We start from the raw sequence: 14,642 nt of genomic DNA on the forward strand, positions 1-14,642 counted from the left end.
ATATCTGTTGACAGTTTGCTGATGTTATTTTTGTTATCTATATAAAACAATTCATTAGTACTGCTCACTGTGTGTACTCCTCCATATAAGTCAATGCTTAAATCACGCAGCTGGTGTATAGTTCTGCCTCTTGTGTCTGTCAAGGTAAGACGGTTTCTATTATCGTTTACCCAGATCTCGTTTGAAGTTACCAAGGAGATGTGATAACAGCGATCATTTCCTTCCACTGAGAGATGTTGATGAAGATCAGGACAAGACAGTAGTTTCAGAAGACACTCATTTCTTACATGTCGGTGTACTTGCTCTGTAATTTGAATTTCATTCAATGACTTCATCACATCTTCCTTATTGAGTGACTCAGCCATATTAGGCTGGCTGGTGTGAAGTGCAAGATGTTTCTTTGGGAGAGCGCTTGTCTTAATGGATCGAAATTGTAGCGGACTGAATGCTGACTGTTCATATATGTATTCATAGCTCTGTAGGCTGACAGTATGTATATTCATTTCCATCTTTTGTTTTAAACAACGATGTTTGAAATCAAAGTCACAAAACACATTGTCCAATAGATCATTTAGCACATTGTTGATGAGACGTTTTAGTGTATGTGCCTTTTCTAACATCTCTGTTTGATAAAAGGAGAATTTTGTATGGCAGGTTTTAAAATCAGCTTTGATTTCTGTCATGAGAACTGTTCTGAAAAATAGAGCTTCGGTTCTAATAGTGTGGATGGTTTCAATGTATTGTTGACGCTTCTTTTGATAAGCTTCCTGTATTTCCTGAATTTTGTGTCGTTTTTGTCCATGGAGAAAACTTCTGTATATGTGCGAATTATTTTCAAAACAAGAATCACAGACAGGAACCTGACAAGGTTCACAGAACTTGCTATATACATTGTTAGGATGTCTTACACAAATCTCCTGTGTTAGCTTGTACTCAAATTTCTCACAGTATAACAGAACATTATGGTCTATTGCTTTCAAATCTTTTGTATGATTCTCTTTACACTGGCGTCAAAAGTTACAACGGGAACATTCACAGCAGTATTCTGTGTCCCCCGGACACTTAGAACACTGACGTACTTCATATGGGATTTTTGCTGTGTCCATGATGTGGAGGTTTATGTCTCAATATCACAACCTGTTTAATAAAATGAATTTGTTTTACATTTTGAAGAATTATTTAATTTTTTCAAATATAAAGCATTTCGATGACAAATGATAACTGATGACATAATACATATTGTATACAGAGATATATTCAACCCCGTTTTATTTTTGTCACTTTCGCCGTCGTTTTCAGCGGACAAATTCAAGAATGGGCGGATTCTAACGTCTCAAATTATCTTTGGATTAAAACCACTCTGTCTAGTCAAAAGAAGACAGGGCAAAACCGTTTTCAAGTGAAGAAGGGCGAACATATCCCTCATATCATGAAGTGAATATAGTAGCTGCAAGTGTGTAACGTTGTATCTGGATCTTTTTTATTTGCTAAAAATCATTTTATTAGAAAGAACTCTCAATATATTTTATTTTTTTTTCTTTAAAAATCATTGCTTTCTTGTGTACAAAAAATGGTTTTCTTGTTATTCCTTACTTTATGAATTGTTTTATCAAGGTTTCTACAAAAGTGTACTTTTATTACATCTGTGATGATGTGAGACGTTAAATTAAACATTTCTTCTGTCTGTCTCTCTTTTGACTTTCTACTTTATTTATTAACACAACATTTGATTTCGTGGAGTAACCATTAAAACCACCGTATATGCACCCCGATTGCCTTATCTAGCGTAATTTCTAAACGATGCCTCGATATTACATTTTTACAACATTTCGAACAGTTATTCAGCGATATTTTATCCTATTTTCCTGTCAAATTAAAAAACAAGATAATAGATATATTTAAAAACAGCAGTTATGGCTAGACAATTTTAAACTATCAGTTGAGAAAATAAATATGACTCCACAATAAGAAATATCATTCATTAGCGAGTGTTAAATGCCATTTGAAATTTCTCTATGTATGCATAACTCTTTACTTTCATAGTATTTTCATAGTATTACGTTTTATACTCAATGATGAAGCTCCGACACCAACCTCAGCTTTTGAGTTTCAACGAACAAGCTTCGTTTAATTTGTAAATTAGTGTAATATCAAAGGTAAAGAACAATCTTAAATCGACATTGTTTTAGTTTCTCCAGGACTTGTCATTTAGAGCGAATATCATGATTTGCTAATAGTGGTGCTGTTTGATAAAAATAAACCGGAATAGATGGTGTGACGTCATAGATCAAAGTTCAATTGCAGCTTCCATAGCGGCGGGACATTTAAATTCAAGTAAGAACGTAAGAATGTTTTTGTTTCTTTGATTTTTTCCCAGTGAAAAATGATAAAGTTTTTATAAAGATTTCATGCATTTTTGTCACAGGTCTGAGCATTTATTTTAAATAGTCCAAATGTGCTGCATAAATATTTTGGGACAGAATACTCTAAACGTATTACATTTGGCCGTGTATTCTATTTAGCGCTTTTGACGGAATGCAGCTTCCGCTAAATCAAGTACATCGTTAGATGCCATAAAAATATGTCAAAGAATAGTCACGTACGCAAGTTAAAATCTAGTATATAACACCCATGCGGAAGTGTTCGGAATGTTTTCCTTATCTTTGCTAATTCCAGTGGTGCTCGAATGAAAGTTCACGAGACTTCACTGAGATTTGTTCAGTTCCTGTGATATTTCGAGCGGAAGTAATAGTGTTCTGATAATATTCTCAAAATACATAAGTAATGGTCGTTTTTCATATCATATCCTACTTTACGTTAAAACATGAAAAAATTTATTAAGATACAAGTCTAAGTTCATCATATAGAGATTATTTAAACTAAACAATGATATTTAGAAGAGAGTTATTGTTCGTATTCAACCACTCTACACGTGGTTAAAAGTATAAACATTGGGTTGCCTCATAAAATCACAGCCATGTTTAAAGTTTTTTGGTATGCAATATCATGCTTTTAAAAAAAAGAATGGGTGTCTGCTTTATATGAAAACTTACAATATCGAGCTATTTTAAAGGAACATTCTGCATTCATTATTATATTCTGTTTTACTATTGATTCTATTACTAGATCAGGCGCGGATCAAAAAAGTTTCCTTAAAGGGGGATCGCTACTAAGCATGTTAATTGTTAAAATAGCAGAATAAAAACTTATTCTATTGACATTTTTATTTCTAGAACTCATTTTATCCACCAATTAATGGAGATAAATTTTAAAATCCTTAAACTCTAGGTTTTATATTTGATTACAAGTACCTATAGATTCTAGGAAATATACTATAAACTCGAGGCACGATTTTTACTGCGAAACTGAAAGGGTCAAATGAAACCACGTGGTCTAAATTTAAATGACAATTACATTTGCAGGGGTGATATGTGATTAAGAGAACTTCTTACCTTTAATGAAACTCTGAACTCTCCTTGACATTGAGTCAGTAAAAAATTCATTAAAATACAGTAAGGAAAATTGTTATGCACAATCCATCGATAAAAACCCAGGCTGAAACATTTTTACAAAGATCTAAAATGCAAGATATGTATTCAACCAACTTTTCTTTCTCGAAACAAAATTGACACTGAGTCTCTGAAGTGTTTTTTGCCACGGTAATTTAAACGCCGTGTTGATAGTTCTTTGTTTAACGGGGGTTCAAAGACAATTTAATACTGCCTCGGTTTGGCATTGGTAAAAATCTATGAACATGCTTTACAAAAAATCGATGCATTTGTTTGCAGTTACCAATAGTTATATAGCAGACAGGGTAATTTATATCGATTTAGTATCGGTATGTCTATCGCTTTAATTCATTTATCAATAAGTAAAGGATTTTATATCTGTCAAAAGTAAATCAATCTCTACATTATATCACTTACATTGCATATTAATCGCGTTTTGACAGCTGCTGTGTAAATATATGTAAGAACTTGAAGAAAAGATAACAGTCCCAGATGCTGGCAATTATTCAACGATAAGTGTTTTTAAACTATTTTAACTCAAATTTTCTTCATTAGTCTTATAAAAGATTTCCATATGTTTCTAAAGACATTGCATGTGTTTAACATGCGTATTGATACATGTCAGCAATATTTTAAGTTATTGTTTTGATTCAGTGTTTGTATCCTACAATTTTTTGTCAATCAATTCATGCAAACGTAATGCACAACAATGCAAATCCATGTTTAATTTAAGGATACAATTCTGGCTGATAAGGCTTCTGCATATGCCTTGAAGAAAGAACTGCCAATAAAAAAAAATCACCATCTGACAAAGTGCATGAGATATCCTTCTCAGCGGTACGCATTATTTTAAACTAAACAAGCATTCTGAGAGTATTGCATAAGCAATACACGTCCCCTACCGGTTTGTAGAAATTTGATACACACCGAGCCCGATAACGAACCCGAACATTAAAAAATTTGAATATAAAAAATTAATTTTCTCGAAAATATGTCAACCAGACGCTACAAAACTGTAAACTTGATCTGTAGTTTGACATTTTGAAGCTGCTCAGCAAGTTTCATGTCATTCGTCAAACCCATAAAGAAAAAAAACAGTGGAAAACTGAAGTGGGACAGACAGACGGACGGACAGACAGACAGACAGACAGACGGACGGACGGACAGACGGACAGACAGACAGACGGACTGACGGACGCAGAGGAAAGCTATAGTCCCCTCCGGTGAAACCGGTAGGGGACTAATAAAGAGACATTTAGTATGTAATAAATATTCTGAAGCATATACGAAACAACAATTGATTATCCTTGAGAGTGTTTATTTGTATGCTAATTAACAGCGTACAAATTATACCAGTAAAACTATTTGCGTGTTATGTTCGGCGCCTACATTAAAATAAAAACTCGGACATAGCGAACACAGTTATAAACAATGTTTACAAGACAATTTAATACTGCGTCAATATCGCATTGATAATAAATATAAACATGCTTAACAAAAAATTGATGCAATTGTTTGCAGTTGCCAATAGTTATATAGCAGATTTAGTATCGGTGTTTCTCTCACTTTATTACATTTATTAATAAGAATTGTTGAATATTTGAAGTTAACGGTTTTTGAATTCTTCTCAACGATCACTTATAATAGAATACCTTTTTACTCCAGATTCAAATACCTATTTCATGGCGTTTAATACATTTTTTGCACTTTTTTGACGTAACATAACCACACGTAAATATTTGGAAAGGGTGTCAATTAATATTAGTAAGTACTTAATATCATCATTTTCTTTTGACAGGTTCTGCACATCCATAAGATCCATGCTCCATTGTACATTCCGTCCACTAGCTCTAATGTTTGGAACTCTAGTCGGTCGTCTAACTTGTCGCTGTAATGTATTGACGTCTTGTTTCTGTTACCATGTTTTAATAAAATATTTACTAAATTTAAACTCTTTGTTTGATTTCAAAGCGTCATTAAGTTTGGATGGTGTGGTGTAAGCTGCTGGATTAGTCCATAAATAGTACTGTTCTAAAAACTTCTCTCTCAAAGTCATTTTTGAAAACTGTGGTCTGTTACGTCGTTTTCCAAATTTGTGAACAAAAACTGCTTCCATATGTCCGTACTAACGTAGACATTCACGTTATTCAAAAAAAGTATGAGTTCTTGTTGATAACATTTATATTTTTCCAGCAAATCAATATAAATTTTCTCTGGATCCAGCTTGATGAAAGCCAATTCAAAGTATGAAATTAGTTTCATATATTTAGAGTCCATCAAACATGAATGTTCAGTTTGAGATGGGTGGTCAATTTCACATCCATTACATCTCTCTCTGAAGACAGCTTGCTTATATTTTGCCATAATTGTTCAATGCAAAGCTGGTTAAATAATTTAAAATGCATGTTTTCTTTATCCATGTAATGAGTCATCACAAAAAATCTAAATATTAATACTGTATGTGTTAGCAACATGCTTGCTAAGTTTCATTAGCTTTAAAATATGTATTTAGGTCAATTTTTTTCCTGACAATTTCTTCTTTTGAAGAAAAACAATCGATGATATCATATCCTTTCTTCATGTTTTCTTCATAGTTAACATACTTTCAGATTTCTTGTGAAACCATTCAGATTCCTTTATCATCTTGGTTTACAGAGGAGTAAGTTATCACTTGCCATTTATATTGAATGGTCCCAGGAGCTAATTTACGCATGTCGTTACTCTCTGGTTCCATGATTTTAAATGATAACTTGACAGATAGTGTCTCTTATGAATGCTTTCTAAAGGGTGATACTATTATAAGCCTTTTATATAAATAAATAGAATATCTTTCTGAGTGGACGGAGACTATTGTGAGCCTTTAGTATAACTTTATAGAGTAAGCCCAGGGTGAGCCTTCCGAGAGGACGGAGTCTCCTATAAGCCTTTGGTATAAAAATATAGTGTAAGTCTTTTTGAGTGGGTGTGACTATTGTGAGCCTTTGGTATTAATATATAGAGAAAGCCTTTCATATTATTAGCATAATTGGTAAGAATATAGAGTAAAATGGGCGGGTCTTACAATATAACTATAACGTGTGTTGTAGAGAACCATATATACCTCTACTATTAAGATGATGTCAATAATTTATTTACTCTAAATCAGTGTGACTTTGAAAGGTAATCAGTCATTTCACGTATACAGCAGGCATGCTTGATTTCTGAAAATAAAACTACCATAAACTATTATTGTTTTCTACGCAACAACATATAATACACACATTTTGGTACTTAGTAACGCGTACAAGAGATGTTTGAAAGACATGTTAACAAAACACTTATTCATTCAACTAAAATCATGACATTCTTGAATTAAAATGAACTTATCAAGTTATACAAGCTACATTCGTTTTTTACAAACGTTATGCTTATTGTATGTACAAGACGACTTCATCCACGTGATGCGTTTCGTTAAGGCAGTACACCTGGTTACTCCATGCTGTCCTAGTGCTGGTATTGGGCCTTCGTGCCAGTCAAGAGTCGTACGTATTCTGTTGCTATATCATTATTGAAATAAACAATTACAATTCACAGAACTTCAAAACCTGTAAAATTTAACTAATCCCTTAACAAAAAGTCAGCTTTTCAAATAAGAGCAAATTCTTAAGATATATCTTACATGTCTTTTAACATAAAAATCGTATCTCAAGAATAGGAAAAGGAGTAAAGCTCTAAAACATACATTGAATTTATCCTGAGTATGTTTATAACAATGCTTGCATTTTGAAATAAAATAGTGCAGAAGTGTATATCTCCCCAAAAAATATCAACAATTTTTGGGGCAAAGAACATGATAACAGACAAATATCAATACAACATTAGAAATGTTCATAATAAAATTGCAATTTGCAGCAGTGTATATTTATTTATAATATTTATAAAATTAGATGATATCCCGCACAAACGTGGGTAAAACACTTAACAAACTCATTAGCGTTGTATTTCTTTATCGCATGTTCTATACTAAATGTGTCTGATTCTCATTCTATGAAATTTGATGGCAAAAAGCAACCGGTTGGACATCCAGAAAGGCGGACAGGAGTACAAATCTAAGCTAAAACTGATTAGATGTGGCCAAAATTCCTGCTGTTGCAACTGGAAAAATTACGATTTTTTCGACTTTTGGCTGGGTTTTTTTCGGTTAAGCAGTTTAATTTTGCAGTTAAAAATATGTTCATCGTTTACATTATCTAATACTTCTGTACATTAAATATCAGCCTCTTAATCGCAAATGCTCTTGTCTGTGCCAGGCATGGTCCTCAGCAAAATACGTAAAATTCCGTGATCACCAGGCTTGATTTAGATCGTGTGCTAATCAGATAGCTAGCCTGCGTATAATCATTGAATAATCACTAGATTGGAAGTCCCCGCTTTATGTCAACTTCATCGACTGTGAGAAACCGTTTGACATTATAGACACTGGAAGATAATGAGGCACTATAGAGTACACAAGAAACTTTTTTCCTTAATATAAAACACATACCAAGGCAGGAAGGAGTTACCCATATTGGCCAGATGTCTCCTTGACTCACAACTTGATGACCAAGACTTTGCTGATGATTTGGCTCTCTCCGTTCACACAAACACAATAAGATGGAGGAAAAAGACAACTCGCCTGGCAACTACATCAATAGGAACTCGACTCAAATCAATCTGAATAAAACAGAATTGATGAAGATAAACATCACCACCAAGATACCTGTTACAATTGGTGGAAGGTCCACCACAGAAGCCGAGTCCTCCATCTACCTTGGGAATGTGGTTGACAGTTTAGATGGCACAGACTCTGACATCAAGTCAAGAATCGACAAGCCGAAAAGTGTGTTTTCCATGCTTAAAAACACGTAAGAATACCTGCATGTACACCAAGCTGCAGATCATAAACTTCAATGTTAATTCTGTCCAATTGTCTAGATCCATACCTTCTATAACACTTGGCTCAGGCGCATCTTCAACATCAAATGGCCTAAAATGATCTCAAATTAAGACATGTGGAGGAAATCAGGGCAAGAACTAAAGGAGATACAAAAAAGACGTCGGCATAGGGGTTTGATAGAGAAAACCACCATCCAGTTTTACTCGCCAGGCCCTTACCATAATTCCCCATGGCAGGAGGAAGAGGGAACGGGAACGTCCAACAAACTCCTGGAGGTGAGATGTAGAGGCAGAACTACATGTACATGACCTGGAATAGTGCTGTGAAAGCAGTTCACGTCCGTGTTGATTGAAAATATTGTTGTTGATGGCCTTTTTTCCTCAAAGAACGACGGGCGTAAGTAAGTTGTATTGTAGAATTGCATGTCAGCACAATCTGTTCAGGCTTCTTAAATTAGGACAATTTAAGAAACCTGAACATATCGTGCTGACATGCAATTTTACAATATATATGGAATAATGTACACAAAAACGGGGGCGTTGTTTCAGAGGGAAGATAGAGGGACACTATACCTCCCTCACCGTGTTGAAATAAAAAGTCATAGACATGTATATGTATATGCGATTTCTTACTTACTTACTTACCCCCGTCGTTCTTTGAGGAAAAGGGCCATCACAATTAGTACAAGCACAAGTACAATTCAGCTCCAAAAGATACCTTAGAATATTACTTACGAGCACGATGACGTTAAAAACCGCTTCATACTGGGTACAGTGGTGAAAACAGTATTTACTCTGATAAATGGCATCCTATGTGTATACGTGTTGCCATGTCAGCAAATATTTAATGGGTTTTCATCGTTAAGTTGATAAGAGTTCAGGGAATTATCTAAACAATATGATCATATGTTTTCTTTTGAATGGGAGCATGATATTTTGTTGTGTTCGGTGTATTGAAACAAATGTAGAAATTGAACGACAAAATAGCACCAAATAGCACCAATAATTGTTTAACCTGAAGAAAATTTATGCCAATTAATTTGTTCCACAGTTTTTCACAATTCTAATTAACTAGTTTTATTTATATTATTTTTACATTATACCGGTATTTATAAATGTGCATCGCATGTTTAACTCAATTTACAGCTCATGTGAGCAGCCCCTCATTAATATTTTAATAAACGGGTAAAAGTATGATCGGGATAGTACCTTGGAAAGTTAACCAATAGACATGGTCGTCATCCCGTCTAGTGCTATCAGGGGCTTGTATTTATAAAAAAAGATCAGGTATCTAAAACCCGAATTTTTATATACGTTTTATATACAACATGCGTTTGAATAGTTTTCAGGTAGTATATTTTCTTTTCTTTTTTTATATTTTATTAGGGTCTCGTTTGCTTTGAATTTTGCCTGTAAAGTCTTCCTAACAGAATGTCAGCTGTCAGAGAATAAAACCTCTAGTCTGCTGTATTTATTAGCGGCTATTCGTGGAATATTTTCAGTGTTCAAGGTATTTCTTGACACCATCTTCATTTTGAAAGTTTTATACTTGATTAATAGTATTGTGTATTTTAATTGAATATTCAATACTGTTGAAAGACTTTTCTAAAGCCTGGACAAGATGTCAGACATTCAATATAGAACCTCGAAAGGGAACATCGCTGTGCGACGCAGTCCGTTACAATAACTTGTGCCGTGCAGCGTACAACTTAAATTAAACATTGAAATTTTTTCAAACACTTTTTCTGGACGGAGTTTCTCGAAACGGAATGAATAAAGACATTAATTCCATTAATTTACTTTATTTTTCGTATAATTGTGTTTGCAGTTTTTCCCTCGAATTTTCTGTTTATTTCTTATTTAATTTGCAATTAAATATTTTGTTGAAAATTTGTTTGTTCTTTTGTTTCATGTGAACTAATCAGGATGCATAACCACACATCCACGCATTCTCACACAATAAATCTGGTATATCTGGGCATTAATTTTAAAGAAATCTAGTTTGATTTTATTTAATAGTTTATTGTTGTTATTAATAGTATAATATGATCTCGTATTAAATGATCGACCATGTACCGTATTTTGTTATCAGCTAGTGACACCTGTTTGACACCATTATCTCCTATCAATTCAATAAACATCGTGTTAAAATAAATGTTAAGGAGCAGACTAAGTGAAAATTGTATTCAAATCATAAAAAATTGAAATTTATTTCAACTTTTCAAATATGATCTCACATTACTTGTCTGACTGAGGCGAAGCAATCTATTGAAAAAAAAATTGTATTCGTATATATACCAATAGATAGAAAAAAGTCATTCTTTATGATTTAATTTCCTTTTTTTATGATCAGAAAATAAATTAGACCGAATATTTCATTAAATTATGGAAATTTCTAAAAATGCTCAGCATAAAGTCAAGCGGATTAATAGGTTTTGCGTTTTTCATTCTGTCGTAGGCAAGTTGTTTTATTTGATAATTTTTTCAGCTTTTCACAGTGGTCCAATTAATACAGAACATCATCAATCGGACAACTACTTATAAATAAAAAAGGAATGTATATTGAAGTAGATCGCAAAGAACTAATGTATTTTATTATAATTGTAAAGCCAAATGTTGACGCTAACATTTAAGTATTTCGTCTTCAATAAAGGTTAGAGGGAAAAGTATCATATTTGAATGAACTCTTAAGCTAAATATGATGGTCAATTTATTGACCGCCAAGCAACCTTAATGAAAATTATCAGTCGAACAAACCCAACTTTATAGGTGTTATTTATGAATAATGACGGGGAATACGATTGAATTATCTAACGCCACGGTTCTTTTTGCATAATTTATATAATGACCTGTATTAGTTACCTGTTGTAAAGAGGATAAGGACTGCAAACGTTTCAAACTACTCATTCAATCGCTATAAGCGCATATATATAAAAAGACCGATGTGAGTATTTTCAAAGGACAAAAAATGAGAATGGAAAATCTTTTACAGAGTTCAAATCAAAATGGTCTGGGTGGCTCCAGAAGCATTAGAATCATATGTGTGTCATATGTTCTCGTTTAACAATATCGTACCTTCAAATTAAAAAAAGTTTTAAAAGCTGGCTTTATCGTACACTTTGTGGTAAACATTAATAGAAGCTGTGGAAATACTCTTTTCCAAGTCTGTCTTTTGTTAATTTTTTTTTCAGATTTGTAACTCGATATCAATGCCTTAATAACACAGTTCTAAGACTGTGTATTTGTAAGTTTTATTAAACATATCCAATGTAGTTGTTGTTTTATGATCATCAGCCATGCATTGACAAAAGAATATATTAGAACTCTGTTTGATTAGATTTGTTATGCTTAAAACTGCACTCTTTATTACTTTCCAATTTATTCATTTAAAATGTGAGTCTTTAAGCCTGTGTGTTTGTATTAATGCAGAAATTTACTTGATTGTTGAATTTATTATAGCTAATTACATATAACCTTATAATGAATTATGTATATATTCACCGAGATCTTGCACAGAAAGATTGAATTCCGTTCGACCTTTATCTTCGAAATTTAATATTTATCATTTCCCTTGTATAATAAATAAACAGTACATTTTAGTTGTTAGCATTTCTTTCTTTACAAGTATGCAACATAGAAACATTATAGATATAAATTCAACAAGATAATGTATATGCTCTCTATTTTATTGAAGAAAAAAAAACTATGCCTGCTCTGCCATTCAGTCAACTTAAAAGTGAAAGATTTTAAAAGGTTACTGGTTGACTAAACTTAACCTTTCGGTTAGTTTTCCAGACCTTTAAGATTACTAAATGACATGTTCCTCTTGCAGGCGTTCTTGAAGGCAAGGAGTAAACTACTCGTAGTGTTTTGCTGGTTTCTTGCAGATGTAGTGCATCTTGCGATTACAGGGGTAGTCGTGCCACTTCCTGTGGCCAAACGTTTGAAGGGCTGCACAATCTTCTTTTTTACCAATTTCGGGCTGTCCTCTGTCCCAGTTTGTATAAATCGGTTTTCTTCCACTTGATGGATACACATATTTATTTTGATTTACAACATCAGTGAGGCCAATCCATAAAATAGTAAAACCTGATAAAAAAATTAATTAAATACAATATTTTTGATATTTTAAAACCATTTCCTCGCAATATGTTTCAAATATTTGTTATAAGAACATAGTAGGAGTTTTTTTTCAATTTTTTATTGTCTTTAAGAGACAGAGAATATTGAAGTCACTCTTTATTTCTTTTCTTATGTTCTTAGCTATTGAACATCTCAAGATAAAACGACACAGCAATAAAAATGTTAAAAAATAAAAATGATATCAGGATTGAAAGACGGTATTTCACGTTTAAATTTTATGTTTATGTGTCATAAGTTAACGTTAACTTATATCGACTCTTTTCAAATACAATAAATGAATATTAAAATTTATGCTAGTTGTCTTAAACAATTATGAGTACAATTGCACGTAGTCATTTTATATTTGTTAAGAAAAGTGTCCCTTTTCACAACAAGTTTAAAGTTACAATAAAACTAGCTCGATTGTAAATACAGCTAGCAATGGAAAAAAGCATGATGTTGTAATAATGCTATTATTTTAAAAGTCGAAAAAAAAAACACTTTTAACTTGTCTTACGACGAATAAGGCTTTGGAGACAAATCCACGCTTCTTCCTCAGCTGTTCTTACTTCAACCAAATTTGACCCCTTTCCGGAACACATTGCCTGTGAACATGAAGTTTAGTTTTATATGTTTTAAACAGATAACCACCATAATGCAATGTATGAATTCTTAAGAAATTATAATTACTGGCTTGGTAAAGCCAGTGAAATCAAAACGTACCACTGCGTTTGGAAAAATGTCCATGCTCGATGAAAACAAATAGCATTGGTTATTGTATGGCACCCATCCGTCATCGCAAACTATAGCAACAAATACATGAAATCTTGTAATAACAAAATGTTCAAAACAATAAAAATCCAAAAGAAATATACAAAACAGGAACAGAGGAAACACGACACCAAAAGAAATATAACTGGATCAGGAACCATAGAAGAGTCTGCTGACGGTTACATCCGCCTAATGCTTTTTGTCATAATCGGGAATATAGAAAAATACTCATTTTTCCGATTGTAATTCTCATATTTTCATTATGTTAGTATATTCTGCAAAATTGACAGGTAAAGATGAAGGATTCAAGATGAAAGTAATCGGAAACATATTCTACGTTAAAACAATATCGGTATCAATATATAACTATTCATGCTGGTTGTTCTAAGCCACAATTAATTCTTTTTCTTTGTTAAGATAATAGAAACAAATTAGATTAATAGTACTACTTACCCCTTTCGGTGCTGGCAAGAGTTGTCAAAGCAACTAATACAAGGACAATTTTAAACATGATTAAGTCAGACTCTTTGCCGAGACAAAATCTTGATAATATACTAATTAAGGATATCAAATTTGGTGTTAAATATCTATATTTATAGTAATACAGCTATCTACATGACCCTTTGTCAATGTTTACATATGTTCGATCTATTTGTGAAGTACAATTATTGTAAACCCCATATTAGTGTATCCAATATGCGATGATATGTTTTTGTTATATTAATGTTTAAATATGACATCTACATGTGTTGCTGTATTTCACATCTTTAAGTGACACTGTATGCAATATGAAGGTCCAAACAGAATAGATATGTGGTTACTGGCGCAGTGGTCATATTTATATTTTTAGCAGACACCAGAAGTCAACCGCTTAGAATATAGGCATAATAATCCTAAATAAACAATCATTGCGAAGTGTTTTGGTTAATCTTAATTTTGAAACAGAGATCGTGGTTCAACTTAAAGAGAATGAATAAGGGAATAGATAAAACGAATTACTCTTGATGCTTAAACAAATTCAGTTTAACAAAGAATTTGGATGATTTATAAAAGATGATAAAATAGGTCAATTGTCATATCATTTCCAAACTGCGCCAATAACCACATATTCATTCTGTTTGGACCTTAATATTTAATGCGATGTTTCTTGGAAATGTGAAATACAGCAACACATGGGGATGTTAATACAACAAAACCATACCATCGTATATTAGATACACAAAAATGAGCTTTACAATACGTGTACTTCACAAATAGATCGAACATATGTAAACAATGACAAAGTGTCATTTAGATTGCTGTATTACTATAAATATAGATATTTTA

The 14,642-nt window shown here is 32.8% G+C and overlaps 1 long non-coding RNA gene across 1 annotated transcript; it reads right to left on the reverse strand.

The window, feature by feature from the left end:
* Positions 1-12,090: 12,090 nt before the first annotated feature.
* LOC105319645 (uncharacterized) lies at positions 12,091-13,890 on the reverse strand. The gene is made up of 4 exons (XR_010711186.1): positions 13,770-13,890; positions 13,269-13,348; positions 13,063-13,150; positions 12,091-12,512 (listed from the first exon to the last, which is right to left on the reverse strand). It is a non-coding gene; the product is annotated as an uncharacterized lncRNA (long non-coding RNA).
* Positions 13,891-14,642: the final 752 nt, after the last annotated feature.

The sequence above is a fragment of the Magallana gigas genome, chromosome 1 (genome assembly GCF_963853765.1).
Source record: "Magallana gigas chromosome 1, xbMagGiga1.1, whole genome shotgun sequence".
Taxonomy (NCBI): Eukaryota; Metazoa; Mollusca; class Bivalvia; order Ostreida; family Ostreidae; genus Magallana; species Magallana gigas.